Below are 8,449 nucleotides of genomic sequence, written 5' to 3' on the forward strand. Positions count from 1 at the left end.
ATATATATATATATAACTAATTTCTCTGATCATAGTCATAGTCTGGCCTAAGATGCATGAGGTCACCTTGGGCTGACACTGCCTGGATGGACATCTGAGGCAGATATAGCCAAATAAAGTGAGGCCTTGTCCTTGGCCAAGCCTTGCTATCATCAGTAGGCATGGAGCTCTGAGAACCCCTTCAGTGCATGGGGTCTGTAGAGTTGCCCTTGAACTCGTTGCTCCCATCTGCACCTCTGCCACTGTGGAGATGCACTTGCACTAAGGCTGACTTCCAGGGGCCTGAGTTCTAGTCCCAGCTCTGCCCCAGTTCAGCGGTATGACCTTGGCACGTGATTTAACTCCTTTGGCACATTATTTCTCTCGCCCCTAAAGTAGCGATACTTTCTCATGGGGTTGTAGAGGGTTTCAGGGTTATCATCATGATCATGATCCAAATGAAACTCAATCAGGGTTTCCACTGTGGGGCCCGGGCATTGAGGGCAGAAAGTGTCTGAGAAGGGAGCAATACTGGACGATCCGGGATCCGGATGACCCGGGATCCGGACTTGGCTCCCCCCTCCATCCTCACAGCAGTAAGCTTTGTTCTTTTGTTGCTCAGCTGTGCATATGAACAAGTCGGTTCCCTGGGGACTGGCCTAAGCCTTGGCTGGCAGATACGTGGCCTGGACACGGTGAATTTGATCCTTCTTCAATGACCTGTGGTCTCATCATCAAACTGACAGAGGGGAAGGCGGGAGAGGCAGAACTTCTGACCCCTGCACTCTTGGGCTCCTGTTTTTCACCACCAGAGACCTCTCCTCTTAGAACATATCTGCCCGTGGATACCCTATCTTGAAAGTATTGGTCTGCCCAAAGAGCCTGCATTCATTAAGTAATGATTAATTCTCTCCCATTTCTGAGATTATTCAGAGTCTTTCTTCAGCCTGAGGAAACTAGAGTTCCCACACCAAGCTGATAATATTCTAGCTAGAAGCAAAGATACTTGATGCCATGTTTTGATTAGCATGTTCGATGTCATCACGCAGACAATGAAAGGCTCCCAGGCTATTTTTGAAAGATCGAAAATAGTCCCCTATCCATAGGCTCTGGACACCCCATCCTGGGATCCTCTGGTGTGGCGGGGTGCTTGGTTCTGGCTTTCCAGTGGCAGGTACCCTGTCCGGCTTCTGCGCCTACAAAGATGGAAACCTCCGGGACTGAAATGACCCCAGAACCCACATGCCCAACTAACCCTTACCCTTTTAAAATTTGTTTTTCTGTCTTCTCCCTCTAGAGTTTATCCTGAAACCATCATCAGAAGAAGACCTCAAAAGACTCTTGACATCCCTCAGCTGAAGGGAAAAGACATCTGTTGAAAGAGGTATGGTTTAGCAACATGGAAGGCTGGCATCTTAACTTATTTAGATAAGAAAGTCTAATGCGCTCTCTTATCCTCTCTCCCTGCCCCCGAATTCTCCCTCTCTGAGTGAGAGGCCCTCAGCACCTGTTGAGGAGGTGCAGGGAGGCTCCGGGCAGCGTGCTTCTGCCCCCACCCCCGGGAGTTTATTCAGGGGTGGGAGCAAAGGGGAGACAAGGAAGGATCTGAAGCTGAAGTGGGGCCTCTTCAAGGTGGGCTGCTGCTCCTTCCAGGGGGGTCACTGGTTGTGGTTGCTCCTTAGAGTTGATTCAGAAAGTGAGGGTGGGAGGGAGTGAACTCTCCAAGGGAAAGCAGAGTTCCTGGGGGTCCACTGAGGACCCAGCCTGTGTCAAGAACCCCACCCATGCCTCACCCCTCGCCCCACCTCTGCCTCCCCCCTCACCCACCATAGTCTGGGCACTGGGGGGAGGAAATGCTTTCCTAGGGTGGTCCTTTACCCACCCTTCACCAGGAGTCTCTTGGATAAAGCTTAAATCCACAAGGATTAGGATCAATCACCACATTCCATGAAGAGATTGAGAATGGAAAAGCCTTGGTGTGCTTCTTGGGCTCTGGGAAGTCCTTCTCACTTCCTGTCATCCCAGGCCCCTGGTGATGGGCTGTGTGGCCTCGTGGAAGTTTTCTGAATGAGGAGCCAGGATGCCTGTCTTCTGGCCCTGCCTCTGCCACCAACATGCCTTAGAGCCTTGCAAGTCATTTCCCTCTTTGGGCCTTGTTCTCTCATCTGTAGAATGGGGCAGCAATGACCTTAATCTCTGTCCTAGCTCTCACATCCTCAGTTTATGAGATTCTAAGATGAGGGCTGAAGGAGAGGAAGTGACAGGTAGGGAGGGTCAGCAGGAAGGCAGAGGTGGATCGAGAGCTTGGGAAGGCCACGGGGAGGGGAACGGACTTGAAAGCTCTGAAAAGATCTGATTGCCAGGCTTGGGCAAAGGACGATGACTCAGTGGAAAGACCACAAGGTCTGAGGTGCACACGAACCTGGGTTTGAATCTCAGTAAATAAGAAGAGAAAAATTAACAAATGCTTATTGAAGGCTTCTGTACACCAAGCATATTATCTCATTCAGTCCTCTCAGTAACCCTATGATCTTAGCACTCGTATCACCTCCATTTCAGGGAGGAGAAAAACAGGTTACAGAGAAGTTAAGTGGCTTGCCCAAGGTTGCACAGCAGTAACATAGCCGGGATTTGAAGCCAGTGCCTGAACAACCATACCATTTTTGTATCTTTTGCTTACTAGCTATGTGAGTTGAAGCATAAGGTTAAAAATAACTTTTTAAGGTGATGGAAAAATTTGGAAGTGATAGTGGTGATGCTTGCACAGCATGATGAACGTAATTAATGTCAATGAATTATACACGTAAAAAATGTTGACATGGCAAATGCTTGGTTTTATGTACATACTTAACCACATATTAAAAAAAAAAAAACTTTTTAGCCAAATCACCTGTCTAAAATCCTATTTCTATGAAGAAAAGTAAAAATGATTCATTTCTTTGCCTTACTTTTTTTTTTAACTTAGTGCTTTTCATAAAACCTCCTGTGAGTCTTAGTTTTCTGATCTCTAAAATGGGGCCGTAACACCTACCTCCGGAGTTGTTTTGGGGAAAAGATAAACTGAGGAAGGAGCATAAAGCTCCCCACACCATTCTTTGTACACAGGAGGTACTTCCTACAAAACCCCCTCCACCTGCCTTCCCCACCCCTGGGGCGTGCAAACTGTAAAGTGCTGTGCCCACTTGCCTGATGGCACTTTTTATCTGGCTGCCTCCTGTGCCCATGGTTGGGATGCCTTTGGCCATTTTCCTAACCACTGATCTGATACTCCTCTGGTGTCCATGCTCCCCCTCTCTCCTTCTGGGATTGTACCCCTGGCTGCCCTGGGTTCTTTTAGGCTGCAGGCACTGTGTTCGGAATCCAAGGCACTCCAGCCGCCTTCCAGGGGCAGATAAAGCAGGGCCTGGCCCAGGCCCAAGGGGACAGTGACGCAGCGGCAGTGAAGCCTGGGCCCTGCCCTGCCCTGCCTCTCCCTCACTGACACTGTCCATGTCTTCAGCCCAGCCAGAGCTACCTGAGCCACTGTCATCACTGTGCCCCTCCTGGCAGCAGAGGCCCTGAGCCCACAGGCAGCTGTTGCCGCATCCCAGAGCCAGGATCCCACATGCTTTTCTTAATCAGGAGAGAGTACTGGAGCAAGTCAGAAAATGCTTACCTTCCCCAGGACCTTTCTTCTAGGGCTGTTTCTCCATCCGGGGGGAAGCCGCAGGCCTCTGTGTACAAGAGGTAAGCACATCTTTAATTAGAAACAAAAGCAGCAAAGGGGCTGTTGTTCTTGGTTTACCTGCAGGAGGGTCCAGGGAGTGGAGCGATTTAGCCTTACCTCTCTCATTGGCCAGGAAAGAGATAAATGTTATAGAGTCACAGGGAAAATAGAAAGATGATCGTAAAGCAACAGACATGGAGCCCTCCCTGGTGGCACAGGTTAAGCACTTGGCAGCTAACCAAAAGGTCGGCAGTTCAAGCCCACCAGTGGCTCTGCGGGAGAAGAGCCCTGGTGATCTGCTTCCATAAAGATTACAGCTTAGAAAACCCTATGGGGCAGTTCTACTCTGTCACATAAGGTTGCTCTGAGTCGGAATTGACTTGATGGCACCTAACAACAACAAAGTGACAGGCAGAGAGGCGCGTGCTATTGTGGAAAATGTTTGCTTGGGTTTTGGAGTCAGGATTGTGGAGGCTGAATCCCATCCCAGCCACTGTGTGGCGGCAGTAAAACCTGTGAAAGGTGGAAACCTGTCAGAGAAGGAAACGCAAATATTTTCCACCAAATACAGAGCAGTAGAAAAGTGGTGACTGCATCTGTCAAAGACGTAAAACTTTCGAGACCCCGAGAGACAAGGCAGTCCCATTGAGTTCCAGGTTTCACTTACAGATTTCACTGTATTTAACTTGGGGTGAGTGATTTGGTCCCCCACAGTTTCAGTTTTCCTATCTGTAAAATGGGCAAATAGCACACACCTCACTGGGTGGCTATGACGGCAAGGTAGCTGCCAAGGGGAAGCTCCTGTTACGCTTTGAATGATGGCAGCCCCCTTGGAATAATGCAGCCTCTCAAGGTGACCTCCTCAAAGAGGCACAGCCTGTCAGGATGTAAGAGCTGGGTGTTTGTGACCAAACAGTGGGGTTACCCAAGAGACACATACCTCTTTCTACGTGTGGTCTAAAAAAGGGCTGAGAGTGGGGCCTGGGCTCTGTCAGCTCTCCGTTCTGACATCCTGGGGCTAGGGGGGTATCTCGGTGTGAACAGTTCTTCCTGAGCCTCTCTATCCCACGGCTCACCCTTCCTTCCGGAAGATCAGCCCTGACCCTTTTTTGTGGATAATCGCTGATCCTCCCCATGCCCCCTGTCTTAGTTACCCAGTGCTGCCTTAACATAATACACAAGTGGTTGACTTTAAAGAGCAGAAATTTATTTTCTCACAGTTTGGGAGGCTAGAAGTCCAAATTCAGGGTGTGGCTTCAGGAGGAGGGCCTTCTTTGTCTATTCCAGCTTCTAGTAGCTGCCAGCAATCCTTGGTGTCCTTGGGCTTGTAGATGCCTGTGCGATGTGTGTCTGTCTTCACACGGCATCCCCCCAACCCCCCAAGCCTGTCTCTCTGTTCAGCTCTTTTCATAATTCAGAAGGGATTACTTGTAGGACCCAGTCTGCTCTGGTATGCCCTCATTAACATAACAAAAAACCTATTTCCAAACAGGGTCATATGTACAGGTACTGGGGTTAAGGCTTCAACACATATTTTGGGGGGAGGGGGTCACAATTCAATCCATAACATCGTGTTATCATTATTTATTTCAGATCTACTGTTTACATGCAGGACTATCTAGTACCATAGGGGTTGGAGACACAAACTGCTCCCAAAGAGAACTAGAATGATCCTGAATCCTTATCCTTGAAATGAACAAATACAGCAGAGTCCGTGTATATCGGGGTCTGACTATGTAAGCGGGTGTTCTCCGAATTAACTTCCACGTAGACACAATGTTTACTAAAGTTCAAATAATAGAAATGTGCTAATTTGACACTTACGTACGTATTATTAAAAATCACCGGTGACTGCAGCAATTGTTTAGAACTTAGACCAAGAAAAGCTTTTTTTCAGGGCAGAGTGTTTTATCACCGACATTGTTTAGAATTGTCCACTTTTAGTAGGTTTGAGGTTTGTTTCTAAATTCCCTACAGACAATTCATCCCCTTATTTCCTGTATCTTGGAGAGATGGCTCCCACTGGCCCACGCTTGGCACCCCAATAGCAAGATGTTTCCAAGAGGGTTGTTGCTGGGGGGTGTGGGTGATTGGAACGCAGTCAGAAGATCCCAAGGAGGAGACCTTGTGGCTGAGTCTTGCCATGTGAGTAGGAGGTTTCTGGGTGGACTAAATGGAGAAGGGCCTTCTAGAAGACTGATATTAAGCCGAGGCATGGAGGTGAGACAGAGCCCGGAGTCCTGGGGAACCTGAAATTTGTAGGTATTTGGCGCCAGTTGCTGAAAGCCGGCGGGGTTCCAAGCACCTTCTGTGCATGTCTGTTAGCAGGGAGAGTCCGGCACCGCAAGCTTCATCCTTGGCGCCAGTTTGCCGGGGTGGATGGTGAGGCATGCCTCTCCTTGGGAGACCACCTGCCCTGCTTCGTGGGACCCCGGTCCTCTCTCTTTTCCTCTCCAAGCTTTTCACTTTCAGCAGAACAGTCTATAGAGGCAGCCATTCTAATTTAAAAATCTCATAAATACCAGGAGATAAGGATCCAGGGGTTTTGTTTTTTATTTTTGCCAAGACTCCCTAGAGAGTCTTTTCTGTAGGAAATGTCGCTTTAGAGCTGAGATTTTCTCCCAGACTTCACAGACAGGCAAGCCAGGCTTCTTAGGAACACAACAGCTGTTCAAACTGAACTTAAACCTAGAGGCAGGCGCATGCCCCGGGAGAGGGATGGGGCAAAGGCAGAAGGGTGCAGAACCCTGCTTTCTGTCTCTGGGGACAGCTCCCCAGGCTTGTTCCTGCACCTGGCCTGCCTTGTGTCCCCACGCTGGGAAGTAATTCTCAGCCAGTGCAGAGGGGGTGGCGCCGGGAGGATTCTGGTCGGGTCAGAAACCAAGCTTTGTGCTGCCTGCTGTCCCAATAGCATCCAGGCCCACAACCACAGAGGTTTCCCCACCCAGAATGGGTAGCCACTGAGAGCCGAGGCAATAGAGTTGGTGCAAAAGAGCTGGCTCCTTTGGCCTGGGGAGACCCCTGTGGCCCTCAGAAGTCACTTTCTACTTGGGGATTTCCCAGCTCTTGGCGTTTGTACTAACAAATCCTTCTTCCCTCCCTCCCTCCTTTCCTTTCTTCTTTTCTTTCTCCATCCACCATTCACTGAGCATCCACTGGGCTACAGAGATTAAGAATTTCCAATCCCAGAGTCCCTGGGTAGCACAAATGGTTAAGTACTTGTCTACTAACTGAAAGGTTGGCAGTTCGAATCTACCCAGAGGCACCTCGGAAGAAAGCCCTGGCGATCTCCTTCGAAAGATCACAGCCATTGAGAAAACCTTGTGGAGCTCAGCTCTACTTTGTGTGTGCGCGCGTGCACACACGCACACTTTTCCAAATCCCTGACCTCAAAGAGCTCACAATCTGATTGAAGAACCCGATTACTCCCAAAGGAGAAGAAAAGTTGAACACATTGGTTGTGCGTGCTTGTGTGCATGCATGCACTGTTACTGTTAAAGACAATAAAACAACATTACAGAGAGCTTGGAAAAGAAATCAGCCTGCCCCCCTCACAGGACAGGAGGCCCATTCATTTCCTGCCTTTGTTTACACTCAGATACATGCTTGACAGCGTGGGCCACCAGCGAGTGCGTTCAGTTTGGCTTCCCACTTTTCCAGGCCCCCCACCTCTCACTGCATAACATCGCGAGGGATTCCTCCCCGGGCATCACTGGACTAGAGGCCACTGTGATTGGACATGCAGCTTGCATCCAATGCCCACTGTTATGTGCATGCCCCCTAGGTATGGTTGCCAGATTTCGCAAATAAAAATCCAGGACGCCCAGTTACATTTGAATTTCATTTAGACGTTGAGCAATTTTTTAGTATATCTATATACTAAATTATATACAAATTGTATGGAGCCCTGGTGACCCAGTGGTTAACCAGAAAAAGTGCTAACCAGGAAAAGGTTGGCAGTTTGATTCTACCAGCTGCTTTTTGGAAACCCTATGGGGAAGTGTTCTACTCTTTCTTGTAGGGTCACTATGAGTCAGAATCGACTCAACGGCAACGGGTTTGTTTTTTTTTTGGTTTATATATATATATATGGCCTATGCAGTATTTGCCCCTGGATAATATTTAAGACCTGGGGACATTGGTGGTTCAGTGGTAGAATTCTCACCTTTCATGCAGGAGACTCACGTTCGATTCCTGGCCAATGCCCCTCGTGCCCAGCCACCGCCTGTCTGTCAGTGGCGGCTTATGTGTTGCTATGATGCTGAACAGTTTCAGCAGAGACTAAGATGGACTAGGAAGGAAGGCCTGGAGATCTACTTCTGAAAATCAGCCAGTGAAAACAACTGCCTGATCCTGATTGTGGGGATGGCGCAGGACTGGGCAGCATTTTGTTCTTGGTGCATAGTGTCGCCCAGAGTCGGGAGCTGACTTGACGGCAGCTAACAACAAGGACAATATTTAAGACATACTAAAGAATTATTTGTTGTTTTTCTGAAATTCAAGTGTAACTGGACATCCTGAATTTTATCTGGCAGCCCTACGCCCAGAGTATCTTTTTGCATGTGTGCAGCGAATACTGCTTTATTCAATGATAGAGAAAACGATCTGGCTGATCTGTTTTCTTTCCCATTTGGTGGGGAACACACTCCCAAACTTGAATCTTTCCCCTTCTCTCTTCCACGCCACTCCTGACGACTTTGATCACCACTGCTTTGTGACTTAGCCAACTTGGACGTCACTGAATCCAGTCCTTGTGGGTCCCTC

General features: G+C 48.8%; 1 long non-coding RNA gene across 1 annotated transcript in view; it reads left to right on the plus strand.

Annotated features, from left to right (window-relative positions):
* The window catches only part of LOC111822663 (uncharacterized), a 145,372-nt gene that overhangs the window by 45,626 nt on the left and 91,297 nt on the right, over positions 1-8,449 (plus strand). The window contains exon 2 of the long non-coding RNA XR_002825805.1: positions 1,277-1,363. This is a non-coding gene — a long non-coding RNA (uncharacterized LOC111822663). The remainder of the gene's footprint in view (positions 1-1,276; positions 1,364-8,449) is intronic.

Source organism: Trichechus manatus, unplaced genomic scaffold (assembly GCF_000243295.1).
Source record: "Trichechus manatus latirostris isolate Lorelei unplaced genomic scaffold, TriManLat1.0 scaffold00191, whole genome shotgun sequence".
NCBI lineage: Eukaryota > Metazoa > Chordata > Mammalia > Sirenia > Trichechidae > Trichechus > Trichechus manatus.